Source organism: Sciurus carolinensis, chromosome 7, assembly GCF_902686445.1.
Source record: "Sciurus carolinensis chromosome 7, mSciCar1.2, whole genome shotgun sequence".
NCBI classification, from domain to species: Eukaryota; Metazoa; Chordata; class Mammalia; order Rodentia; family Sciuridae; genus Sciurus; species Sciurus carolinensis.
In genome coordinates, this window is record NC_062219.1 from 18,086,117 (window position 1) to 18,100,548 (window position 14,432).

Genomic DNA, 14,432 nt, shown 5'->3' on the forward strand with positions numbered 1-14,432 from the left:
AAATCAGGAAAGCAGAACACCAGGGAACATATTCTCATTCCAAAAAGCTTCTAAATGCACTGTGCCTAATGTGTGTGTGTATGTCTGTGTGTGCATGTGTGTGTGTATTTACACACACTGTCTCCTCTAATTGCAATTTAAGAAGAATTAGTCCTAAGGAGAACACTACAGGATAAATTAGAAATGGATATAAATCATTCTTGAAATAAAATGCTAACAGTAATCAAATGAGTATCCAGAAAAGCATGCCTTCCCCCATGAATTCTTTCTCACCATAGGAAGGCAGGTAACATCTTTTAATATCAAGACAGGTGATTAAGTAGAAAAGAACTAACAACATGTCTAACAACATTATATCTTCAAAGAGATGAAGGCAAGGGGTGGCATATTCACGCCACCATCCCAAAAGTTGGGCAGCTGGTGGAGAGAAGCCAAAGACGTCAGTCACAGTCAGGCTAATGGAGGCATCCCAAGACACAGTTAAAAAAGGCACTGGAAAGTTGGCTCGTGTCATTTCCTTTGTTTCTAAGGGAACAGGAAGGAAGCTGGGTTGAATCACAAGGGAACACACTATAGCACAAAGTTGTACATACAAACGTTAAGCAACGATAGCAGAAATGCCAAAGGAACAGAGAAAGACACGAGAAAAACATATCACAAGAACTGCTGCTGAATTATTAAGGCCAAGGGTAAGCAGACTAAATAAACACAATGCCAACTATTTTTAATAAAAATATTATGACATGAAGTTCAACATACATGGGTACACTAGTGCAAAAGGGAATTCAAAAAATTGTGAGAGGCAAAGTTTTCAGAGGAAATTCCACAACTGAAGATATCTTCTTAATGGCTTCAATTCCAGTTAAGCACATTTTCCAGCAGCTCAGCCTTCAGCTTGATGAACTGGAGACAGAGGCCTCTGTGGGTCCAGCTGTTCTGGTGGAGACGGGTGCACAACTCCGCGGACCTCTGTGTATCTGGAAGGAAGCAGAGCCTGGCTCAAGTCTTCATTGCTCCATGTCGTCCCAGGTTGCCAGAAGAGGGAGATTCTGAGAACCCTGTGCTCCAGTGACAGCTGGTCACAACAACACACTTTCCAGTAGATTGAAGGAAACGGCTTACAGAGTTACCAGGGTATTTCCGACGATGTCAAGGAAATTTGGCTGGTCAGTATTAAAAAGAAATATTCTGAAGAGTTGTACAGAGGTGTAAAAATGCATGGCACTTCTGTTCTTTGCTGTATTTTTCTTTAAAACAAGCCCCAAAGAGCAATAAATATACATAGGCTGGAATTTGAGCAATATACAGACCTCAGACTTCCAATAAAGATTTCTGGAACATGAAAATGAATCTCTTCTTTGAAAAAACAAAGTTTGGGTCTTTGAAGTCCATAGGAAACTCACTTTAACACAATGGGATATATAGTGCGAGGTAGAGCTGTATTGAATTCTAGCTGCAGAGTTAAATTACTAAAATATCATATTGGCAGTCAGTAAAAAGAAAAAATATATATATAAGGGATTGAATATTTGGGGACAAGTCAACATAAATTCTGTCCTCCCTGATTCAGAGCTTTCCTAACAAAGATCTGTCTATGAGGCCACTGCAGAATCTCAGGGTGGTGAGATAACCCAAAGCAACAGTGACCAGCCTCTCTACTAAGAGAGCTTTGTTCCTGGTCTGTCCATGGCATTGTTTAGCTCACAAGGCAGACAGGCTGGTCCTGAGTGGCAGGCAAAGAGGAGGGTACTAAGGCCAAGAGGGAACACACTGAGATTGGAAAAATTGGCAAGTGGGTGCAAAGTCAGACTCTTATCCCACCCTCCTTTTGAGGGGCTGACTAGGAAATACAATCAAAATCTCACTTTTCTCTTCGGCTTAACTGAATTACATACTTTATTGCCCAGCGGCTTAGGCAATAAATGTTGCTGAAAGGACTAATTTAAGATCTGAATTTATTTTAATTAGTCTTTGTAATACTGCAGCAGATGTGAGTCTGCTTAAACGCAACCAGTACTTGCTAAGAATCTCAATGAAGTCCCAAACATTTTAGATTGCTAGACAAGATAATTTTTAAATAATATGAAGGGAAAGAGGAAACCAAAAGAAGGGGGGAAGAAGGAGGCAGGCTTATTTGGTTCTGGATGGTTCTCTATGTACACATGCAACCTTGTGGGCGGGTCACAATTTGGGATTAATAACTGACAGCTGTTGTTAACTCCCGTGTAAGAGTCGATAACCTTAGGAGGAACCCACACCCCGATCGTGGGCGGCAGAGTAATGAGTCCCCCTGGAATGAAAGTCCCGGCCTTCTTTGTTGTAACTATTGATCTACTGTAGAGCCCTGATGTGATTTAGATGAGGGAGGAAGAGATAATGGCATTGATTATTCTATTTAGGAAGCAGACTAAGACAGAACTCAGGTACAAAACACGAACAGAAAAAACCCCCACTCAATCATTCCTTGTCTTTTCTTTGCAGTCCAAGGCAACAGGAGGTGGCCAGGGTGACAGGGGAATATATCTTGATAAACCTGTAGCTTTGAATTTCAGGGACACGTTGGTGTAACAGAACCGCATGCAACATTGCTTTTGTTGTTCAGCTTTTTAAGATCATGCGTCACAGTCCTAAAACAAAGTCCTGGATTGTCATACTCCAGTGAGAGGTGAACTCGAGGGGCAAAATTCTTGCTTAGAGAGAAGTGTCTTCGCCAGTTGACCTTCTTTCTAACTTCATGAGGTACACACTTCTTTGATTCAAAACTGGGTTATAAAGTAATCGCCTTAGTCACATTTTTATTTCTCATAGTTCTGGAAGGTGGACAGTTTAAGAGCAAGGTGCCAAGAGGTCAGGCGAGGGCCTGCTTCCTGGTTTGCACACAACTGGTATAACAGAGGGAGAGCGAAAGAGAGTGCATGTGAATATGCCCAAGGGAGAAGGTTGTCCTGTCTCTTATAAAGCGTGAATCTCATGCATTATAACCGACATATGTCCCAAAGATCCCTAATACCATCATGTAGGGGTTGGATTTCAACATATGAATTTTTGGAAGAAGAGACATATAAGCATTCAGTGAGCAACAATAACGAAGGCCAGCCCACCTAGATGGTCCAGTCTAGTCTAGAGGTTCTCAAATGATGATGGGGAAGCTGGGAGGCAGGGGGATGGGGGACTTTTCCCTCCAAGAGACACTTGGCAGTATTTGGAGACACTTTGGACTGTCATGACCAAATGTGGTGATGTTTCTTGTATGTTTCTTGTAGGTAGTTATCCTGGATACCACTATTTGTCCTACAGTGTACAGGACAGTCTGACACCAGAAAGAATTATCCAGCCCAAAATGCCAATAATGTCGAGGTTGAGAAACAGAATTATCAGGAATTCATTTGAAATTGTTCACCAAGAAGCTACTTAAATGCCTAATGGATCACCTTGGGACAAGTGTGCAAGAGAAAAGTAAAACTGAAAAGCAAAGTGGTTGTGTGCATGGGTCTCCTCCGACTCCCATGACCTCTTGTCTGGTTGAAAGCTGTTTAAAGCACAGCGCACCACCAGCTGCTGCAAATGCTTTTTGGGAAGAAAAGTAGGAGGTAGACTAATGGCTTTGACCTACATGAGTTAATAGTCTATGCTTGGATATCACTAAACAATGGCATGGTGCCGGCTTAGAATGGCTTCCTTGTGAAAAATGGAGGACAGGAGATAGACAGGAGTGATGTCATGACATTTTGGAATTCAGAGCTGAAGAGAACCAGATCTTATTGTTCTGATAAGGCAGGGTGCAGTATGAACTCAGACTTCAGATTGATAGATCCGGCTGCAGCACACCTAAGCTTGTGTCTCTGAATGTCATCTTCCTCACCTTACCCACAGGGGATACATTCCGAGACCCCAGTGGATGTCTGAAACCTCAGGTAGTACTGAATCTTATATATACTATGTTTTTTTCTATGCACACATAACTAAGATAAAGTTTATAAACTAGGCACATTAAGAGATTAACAACAACTCATAATAAAATAGGACATTTATAACAATATATTACAATAAAATTATTTAAAACTTGCGAATTATTTTTCCTGGAATTTTCTGCTTAATATTTTCAGATGTGGTTGACCACAGGTAACTGAAACCATAGAAAGCAAGACCATGGCTAAGGGGCTGGGGATCTGTTCTGTCTTCCTTCTAGAGTTATGAGGGTTTTGTAGCACACTGCAGTTGTTTTTGGCTGTCATTAGCTATTTTTTTCAGATGTGAGAAATCACAAGTTCAACAGCACATTTTAAAATTCATGTGCTCAAAGTCATCTAACAAATCTGGAAAAGTCAGAGCTACAACCTGGTCCAAGGTCGGGCGCTGTCCATGAGGCATCTGTGCTGCACATCTCTTCCTTTGATTCTCATTAAGACTTCTACTGCACCCACATCAGATGCATGTCAGCATCCATCATGTGCCAAGGACTATTCTGGGCACCCAGATGCAGACAGGAATGAGACAAAAGCAATCCTGGCAACAGGATGTGGAGAAAGTACAGCGGGCATACAGGGTAGGGTACACATTCCGTCAGGGAATTGGGCTAATTTAGAGCTGAGACAGTCTTTGAGGTTGGCTCTGAATGGTGAGACCAGGGTGACAGGTGGAGCGGGCAGGTCCAAGCAGAGGAAGGAAGACATGTGGGCACAGAAGTTTAAGAGCTTCCCAAGGCTTCCAGAAACAGTCCAAAGGTGCAACATGGAAGCACTGGAAGATGGGCAAAGAATGATAGGCTTCATATCTATCTAATGTTACTAATATTCTGCCTTTTATGACGGGATATACCTTGTTTCTACGACTGTACATTTAGAAAACATTCCCCAGTATTCCTACCACCACCACTACATCATGATGAAATTTGCACTTGCTGAGTGCTTACTATGTACCAGGTATTGGGCCAAGCATTTTACTAAGCTCAGATTATCTATTTTTAGTTTAAAAAAAAACTATGAGAAAGATATTATTATTATTGTGCTAATAATTAGTATTTATTGACTATGAAGCAATTTAGGTTAATGGGGGTTTAGTGACTTGCCAGAAGTTACTCAAAACAGAGGTCTTCTGATTCCAGGCTCAAGGGCTCTCTTAATAATTATGTGTGTGTCTTATATCAGCCTCTTTCCTCCTTGTAACTCTTCTCTGAGGGCTAGCTAGTCTGTGTCACTCATGTCTCCTACAGCTCTGTAGGGCTGGGGGACAGGGATGCAGATTTAAGGTCTAGGGCAGAACTGAAATTGAGGGAACACTGGTGGAATTTGATACACAGTTTTAGCACTGGAACCAGAATTCTTTCCTTTAAAAGGTATTGAGAGAAATGAAATGCTTTTGTACATGAAGAAATCAGTTTAATTTTAAAAAAAAAGATAGTTACAGTCTTTATATTTGGGAGAACTACTATAGAGAACCTTGAAATTTCCCTTCTTTGCTCAACTAGACAGTTTTCTTATGTTTAGGCTACAAGTATAAGATTCCAAAGAGTTTTCATTAGCACATGTATCCTCAGGGGAGCTTCAAATGAATGAAGCATTTTTGAAATGCTGAGCTCTTCTTGCTTTGAAGTGGAAGATATAATTTCAGTGATGCTGCCCATGGCTGCTAAGACATAAACTTGAAGACCCTGAAGACTTGAAGCACCTCCAGATTAGCCTGTGGGTGTGCCTGGATGCCTAGTAACTCACAGAGTGGCCATCTGAAGTCGGTTTTCCTCTTATAACTGCTTCTCCTAGAGTGGGCTTCAATACATGCTATTTTTATAAGTCAAAATTATAATCATGGAAAGCACACACTTTGACTGTTATTTTGATGGACATTTAATTTCAAGGACTTGCATCAGGGTTTAAACGTAAGAGGTTGGGTGCTTTCTTTAGCATGGGTTGACTTCATCATGGGTGATTTGGGGGAAGGTATGGGGAACACAATTTTGTTAAGGAAGTTTCTCCACTTCCCACCTTGCCAAATTACCATGTGATAAGTTTTCTTTGGATTTATCTACTGTGATAGGCTTTTCTGACTGTAGAACAAAAAATAAAAATAAATTCCTTCATTTTCAACCATTCCTTTCTGATATTCAAATATAAGTTATTTAATAACAGAGATTGGTACAACAGGCTGAGAAGCAGCAAATCTATAAATTTTATTTTGTATACTGTTGACAGATTTTTAAGTGATTACAGATAAATCACTTAAAATTTATCATTTATTGCCAACTTCTTAGAGTGATCTGTTGGTTTCAACCCAACAATCATTATAGCTGCATTTTGTGAATACCACTGTTGTGGCTGATAGGATTTTCCAAGATGGTTGCAAAGACAATGTCACACTGCTACTCCTCTGAGTGAAAACTGGAGGTCTTCGCTTCTGTCCCTTCAATCTGAGTGGGCCTACAACTACAGAGGTAGAAATGCGATGGAACTTCTAAGACTGGGCTAGGAAAGCTGATATAGCTTCCACCTGGTCTCTCCTGGGGTACTTGCTCTTGGAAGGCCACATGGAGAGACTCAATGTAGGTACTCCAGGCAATAGCCTCAGCTAAGGTTCCAGTAGGCAGCCAGCATCAACTGTTAGACATCTGAGTAGAAAGAGTTCCAGGCAAATTATTGATATTGCCACCTGCCTTTTTGTGGCCTAAGATAAAATGCAAAAAGATGGAGACACATTGAAAGAACTGTTTTATTTAATGGAGAAAAGATTTGTTGGATCTGAAATAATACTCTTTCTCACTGACCTCTCTAGGCAGCAAATGATTCTACAGTCAAAGAATGTCTCCTATGAGATCAAATTTGGGGTCAAGTGGTAAAAAGTTTTAGCAAAAAGGACGTCCTAAGGATGAAGCCAAAAATGAGAATACAAAAATACTTTGCTAAGATCTTGAAAGAATCTAAGGTGGAAAAATATCCCTCCAGGACAGCATGTGAAGGGCATTTTTTACAGGATTCTGACCACTATCTGAAGGTGAAGAAAGGCTCGTTTCTAAGAGACTTGTAGATGTGACATCTTCTAATGGAGGAGATCTTAAATGAATACATATGCACACACACAGACCACAAGGTTTTTAAGAAAACACTTTTTTGCAGAAACCCCATTAACTTGCATCAGAAGGGACAGAGACTTTAATGAATGAAGTGGAGCTCTAGGACTCCCCAGGTATTGTGGACCCAAAGCAGAATAAGAAAGCAACTCAATTACAACTTTCTTTTGGAAAAGACAGTGTGGCTTAGTGAGCAGAACTAAAGAGACCAGAGAGTAGAGCCAGGAGTTACAGTGAAGAAGAGCAAGGCAGGGCTCTGGGCCTTAAAGGAGGAACTAGCAGTCAGTGCTCAGCTAGATTTCAGGACAGTAACGGTAACTTCGGGGTGTCTCTGCCTTCTCACCTTTTTGGATGAGGGTAAGTGTAGTGGTGATCCCAGCCTGTCTCACCATTAGATGTTGGTGTATGGGGCCAGAGGAGGGCTTATCTTGCTGGTTCACAGGTTTTCAGATGGGGAGGAATGGTACTTAAGGGGCTGTATCCAAGGAGCTACACTCAAGGAGGCTCATTAGTGGTGTGAATGATGATCAGCTCTAGCCCTGTGCCTTAATGCATTGAGTCTTGGCTTCTTGAGAGGAGGGAATGAATATATTTTGCATATGAGAAGGGTGTTATTTCTTTTGGAAGAGGGACACCTGTAGCAGATGGCCTTTTTCCCATTTTTCCTCTTTTCTTTCTTTTTCTTTAGAGAAGGGCAAGTTTGTTTTGGGTTCATGGCTTTAGAGTTTCAGTCCATGGTCAGTGAATTCCATTGCTTTAGGCCTGAGGTGAGGTAGAACATCATGGTGGAAGGGCACGGCAGAAAAAAGCTGCTCAGCTCACGGCAGTCAGAAAGCAGAGAGCCAGAACGTATCTTTCAAGATGACCCTAACAAAGTCTCTCATCCTACGTATGCTTCTTACAATTTGATATGTTGCCTTTGAATTAAGTCAAGCATGTGACTGCCGAGAAAATGTCATACTTCCAAGGCAAGGTCATACAAGAAGATGGAGTTTCAACTTGGCTTCTTTTGGGCTGCTTGCTTTTAGAAACCAGTGCTATGCTATGAGGAAGCAGAGGCCACGTAGAAGTGTTCTGCTGAAAACCCCAGCTAAGATCCCATCAGTCAGCCAATATTAATTGCAGACATGTGAGTGAGAAATCCTTTGAAATGACTCTAAACCCAGCCACTGGCTGCAAATGCATGATGGTCCCCAAGTGAGAGTCAGTTAGTTGAAACCAATCAACTCCAGAACACTAAGAGGTAATATTGACTTTAGCCACTGTTTTGAGATGATCTGTTAGACAGCAGTAGACAACTTAGAACAACTAGTTCACTCACAACCTACAATGTGCTCACTTTCATTGCCTGACATCAATTGTGGTTTTGTTGTGTGTAACATATAGGTATATATCACATAGGAGAAGAGCTGAGCTCAGAGATGTATAAAATCTTTAAAAATTGCCAAGTTCTTATAAGTTTATTCCTCTGACAAAATTCTTGTATGTAGATATATGTACAATCTTCCCTCAGTAGCTGAGGTGGTTTGATTCCAGAATCCCTGGAGGATACTAAAATCTGCAGATGTTCAAGTCCTTTATATAAAATGGAATAATATTTGCATATAACCTATGCACAACCTCCTTTAGACTTTAGATAATCTCTAGATTACTTAAAATAGCTAATACAATGTCAATGCTATGTAGATAGTTGTCATACTGTATTGATTAGAGAACGGTGACAATATAAAAGTCTGGATGTGTTCAGTACAGAAGCAACCATCGTAGGCTTAGCTGTATACAAATCGGCAAAAACATTTTTTTCCCAAACAGATTTCTGATCAGTGGTTGGTTGAATCGACAGATGTAGAACCCACAGATATGAAGGATGACCACATATGTATAAAGAGAAAAAAAATGAGGAAGAGAGAGAGTGAGACCTCGGAAAGTTCACTTCAGACAGTTTCAAGTCCTGCATAATTTCTCAAACTTAATTTAGAACTTTGCATTTCTGCTGACATTCTTGCTTTTCTTTTTTCCTTTTTTTTTTTTTTTTTTTTGCTGAAGTTGGTTTTTAACGATAATCTTACTGCTTGTGGGCATTTGAACTATGAATTTTGAGAGTAGCTGTGGAAGTGGAGTTTGAGGGATCCCATCATATTCAGTAGCTGAATAGCCAAGCAAATCACTCTGTGAACTGTTGTCCTTACTGCTGATAAATATCTTTAATCCCATTCAAATATATTCCACTCCCAAGGCTATTTATAATAAGGTTTTCCCCCATCATCAATTCTATTCATGCAGGTTGACAAAGCTCCCCAAATTATTCTCTCTTCTTTCAATAAATTATCAGAATATAATTAGGAATATATCAAAGGTATACTTGACCCAGTACCCACCCCCTCTTAATAGAAGCAGATTTTTAAAAATGCCTTCAACTTATTTGGTATGAAGACACAGGCAAAGCCGACATAGGTTCAACACAAGTCCTGTAAATTGGATCCAGAGGAAAGACTTGTGTTGGTGCAAGCTGGGTTTGGTCAACTAAACAGTGGAATACAGAAAAGACAACCAAGGACCTGTGGATGTAGGAAGCTGGAACCCGTCAAGGGCACTTTGTTCCCTGGTGCTGGCTTCAGGCTGCAGATAACAACACAGCCATAAGATGGCTCCTGGAAAGAATTCTTCAGATTCCCATAATCATTTAACATTGTAAACTAATTTCTCAGATTTCCAGGGGCTCTTTCTCCAATTGCTCTACAACTAAATTTAAAAAAATACTCACAAAAGACATAAATGGCAGTTAAATCTGAGTGAGGTAAGGTGTGCACTGGGCTGCTAGGCCTTGGAAATGCAGGTGAAATTCAGTTCTTGCTCTCAGGCTCACCAGAGAGGACGACTGTGACAGTTTCTTAGTGCTGCTGTAATAAAGGACCTCAACCTGAGTGGCTGACACAACAGGAATCCATCATCTCCTGGTCTGGCAGATAGAAGTCCCAGATCAAGGTGTAGGCAGGATCAAGTCCTTCTAAGGTTGTGCCAGAAAGATCCATGCAAGCCTCTTAGACTTGTAAGGAGGCCATTTTCCTGATCATGTGGCATCCCCCTTGTAACAAGTCTCTGTGCCCGAATCCCCCATGTTTATAAGCACCCCAACCATATTGGATTAGGTCCCATCCTGATGACCTCACTTTAACAGGGTTACCTCCATGAAGATTCAATCTCCAAATAAGATGGCACTCTGAGGTACCAGGGATTAGGACTTCAACACAGGAGTTTGGGAGGCAAGCGAGCACTTAGTTCAACCCATAACAGGTATGATAGGTCAAGTACAGAAAGAATGTGCAGTGCAAAACCCACAATGATAGACCTTGTGGTCTCTCTGAGTCAAGCACACACAAATTAGATAAAATTTGACCATGTCTAATGCTGATCCAGATCTCCAGCATGATACTGCTTTCATTACCAGGGGCTAAAAGGGACCCCCAGAGGGCTGGGGTTGTGGCTCAGTGGTAGAGTGCTTGCCTAGTATGCATGAGGCACTGGGTTCAACTCTTAGCACCACATATAAATAAGTGAATAAAAGTCCATTAACAACTAAAAAAATATTTTAAAAAAGGGGCCCCCAGAAGCGTGCACACCCTGGTCAGTGACCTGATGTTGCCTAATGCGACTCAAGGTATTCTCACTCCCTTCTTCCTTGAGGTTTCAGGACAAAAGTGATTATAGCTGCTAGCTCTGATCATTCCAGTCACCAGAGAAAGCCCTGGACTTCCTGTCCCGCACAGGATTCCCAGAATACATGGGGAAGCCTTCTAGAACCACGATCAGTCACTGGCAAACTCATACCCTTGACCTCTTTTCTGAATGTTCCCATTGCATCTTGCCTTGTCTGATGGCTCCCCCATAAGAAAACTGTTTTTCCTGATACCCTCCTAAATAGTAACCATTTTCCCCCATAACTTTCCTTTCACTGGGCTCAGAGGTAAGGTAGACATCTTCCTAATTCTTCAGGGCTCCTTCTGGATCATTTTTCCTCCTTTCTCACTTAAAAAATAAGTGTGTTTCATGGCTTGAACTGTAACAACTACCAAGCACCAGGCAATTGCTCTTCTTGAAGATTTTTAGTGACTGACTCACTCCTGTTGTAATTGTTGGTGATTTTTATATTTGTGTAGGAAATTCTTCCATTATCTTGGCCTCTTGGTTTGTTGATGACTTCTCTTCCACTTATCTTGTCTTCCATCTGCCTCAGCAACTCATCCCCTGGTCATCATACCTAGATCTTATCATTTCTAGTAACCACCACATAATCTTTACTGCCAGCATGTATTATTACCACCTCACATATTTCCTGCTCAACCCCTAAGACTCCCATTCCAATCCTGCAGCCCCATTAGCTTCTATAATTCATTCTCCTTTCACCCTTTCCTCATGTCCTCACTTGTCCCCATGTCCTCCTTTCCTCATGGTCAATGATCAGAATAACTCCCTTATGTATACTGAAACAACCTCACATCCCTGAGATGAGCCCCACTTGATCACGGTGCCCTATCTTTTTAATACGTTTTTGTATGCAATTTGCAAGTATTTCAACATACAGAAATCATTAAAGGTAATTCATCACATCAATAGACTTACAGACAAGAATCACATGATTATCTCAGTAGATGCAGAAAAAGCATTTAACAAAATACATTGCCCATTCATGTTCAAAACACTAGAAGAACTAGGGATAGTAGGAACATACCTCAACATTTTAAAAGTTATATATGCTAAACACAAGATCAACATTATTCTAAATGGAGAAAAATTGAAAGCATTCCCTCTAAAATCTGGAACAAGACAAGGAAGCACTCTTTCATCACTTTTATTCATCATAGTCCTTGAAACTCTAGCCAGAGCAATTAGACAGAAGAAAGAAATTAAAGGAACACAAATAGAAAAAGAAGAACTCAAAACTAACTATCCCTATTTGCTGATGACATGATTCTATATTTAGAAGACCCAAAAAACTCCACCAGAAAACTTCTTGAACTAATAAAGGAATTCAGCAAAGTAGCAGGATATAAAATTAACACCCATAAATCAATTGCATTCCTATACATCAGTGATGAATCAACTGAAAAAGAAATTAGGTGTGGGAAGCAGTGAATGACCTGTGGGCATGTCTGAGTCAACTCTAAAGCACAGGTAGGCCCTTTGGAGAAATCTTGGTATAATTTCACCAATCTGAAGATTGCTCTGTTGCTTTGGCAGACGTCCTGCTCAGAGAGAATTCTGACATCACCGACTTTATTGGCTCAGACAGCCCTAGATTCAAACACAGTTCCCTGAAGGTGGAGAGAGATAACCAGTGACCCAACTAGCCTTGTGGCACCAGCTGCCTGGGGAGGAAGAATTACTGTGCAAGTGATAAGGCCCCAACCAAGACAGCCTCCACACAGCTCCTGGCTTCTGGTTTACCTTGAAGAACCCCTTCTCACCATACATTCCTTCAGTGTGTTTCACTATAATAAAGCATTCAGGGGATTTTCCCTTTGTTAGGATTAGACCCATCAGGTCTCTCCACCTGTTAAGCCCCTGCTTCAAATATTTTCCTGTGTTTTTTGCTTTATTCCTTATTCTTTTTCTTTTTCTTTTTTTTAAAGATGTTGATAGACTTGTATTTTTATTCTTTTATTTATATGTGGTGCTGAGAATCAAACCCAGGGCCTCACACATGCTAGACAAGTGCTCTACCACTGAGCCACAACCTCAGTTCTTGCTTTATTTCTTGATATCACTTTTTCAGATGTTTTATTTCCAGCCAGCTCATACCTCCAAGGGTTACTTATTCCATCCCCAAACAGGTGGTGGGTGACAATTAGGAAGACTACCCCATTCACATAGCCTCAAAGAAAATAAAAAATTTGGGAATCAATCTAACAAAAGAGGTGAAAGATCTCTACAATGAAAACTACAGAACACTAAACAAAGAAATTGAATAGAACCTTAGAAGATGGAAAGATCTCCCATGTTCTTGAATAGGCATAATTAATATTGTCAAAATGGCCATTCTACCAGAAGCACTATACAAATTCAGTGCATTCCTATTATGGGTCCAGTGACATTCTTCATAGAAATAGAAAAAGTAGTCATGAAATTCATTTGGAAAAATAAGAGGTCCAGAATAGCCAAAACAATCCTCAGCAAGAAAAGTGAAGCAAGAGGCATCATAATACCAGAGCTTAAATTATACTACAGAGCTATAGTAACAAAAATGGCATGGTATTGGCACCAAAAGAGACATAAAGACCAATGGTACAGAATAGAAGATGCAGAGACAAAGCCACATAAATATAGTTATCTCATTCTAGACAAAGGCACCATAAGCATACATTGGAGAAAAGATAGCCTCTTCAACAAATGGTGCTAGGAAAACTGGAAATCCATTCATAATAAAATGAAACTAGACTCCTATCTTTTACCCTGCCCAAAACTCAACTCACAGTGGATCAAGGACCTAGGCATTAGACCAGAGACCCTGCACCTATTAGAAGAAAAAGTAAACCCAAATCTTCATCCTGTCTGCTTAGAAACCAAATTCCTCAAAATGACTCCTAACGTGCAAAATAGTGAATCAATAAATGGGATGGTATCAAACTGAAAAGCTTCTTCACAGCAAAAGAAACAATCAAAAATGTGAAGAGAGAGCTTAGAGAATGGGAAAAAATCTGCCACCTGTACCTCAGATAGAGCATTAATCTCCAAGATATAAAAGAAATAAAAAACATATTTAACAATAAAAAAAAAACAATAAATGGCCAAAGGAACTGAAGAGACACTTCGCAGAAGAAATGTAATGGGTCAACAAATATATGAAAAAATGTTAAATATCTCTAGTAATTAGGGAAATGCAAATTAAAACTACACTGTGATTTTAACTCACTCCAGTTAGAATGGCAATAATCAAGAATACAAGTAAAAATAAATGTTGGCGAGGATGTGGGGAAAAAGGCACACTCACATTGCTGGTGGGATGGCAAATTGGTGTAACCACTCTGGAAAGCTGTATGGAGATTCCTCAGAAAACCTGGAATGGAATCACCATTTGATGCAGTTATCCCACTCCTCAGCATAAACCCAAAGGGCCTAAAAGCAGCATGTGATGCAACCACATCAACGTTACTAGCAACTCAATTCACAATAGCTAAGCTGTGGAACCAACCTAGGTGCCCTTCAACAGAAGAATGGATAAAGAAAATGTACACAATGGTATATTACTCAACCATAAAGAAGAATGACTTTATGGTTTTTGCTGGTAAATGGATGGAACTGGAGATTATCATGCTAAGTGAAATAAGCCAATCCCCAAAAAACCACAGGCTGAATGTTCTCTCTGCTATGCGAA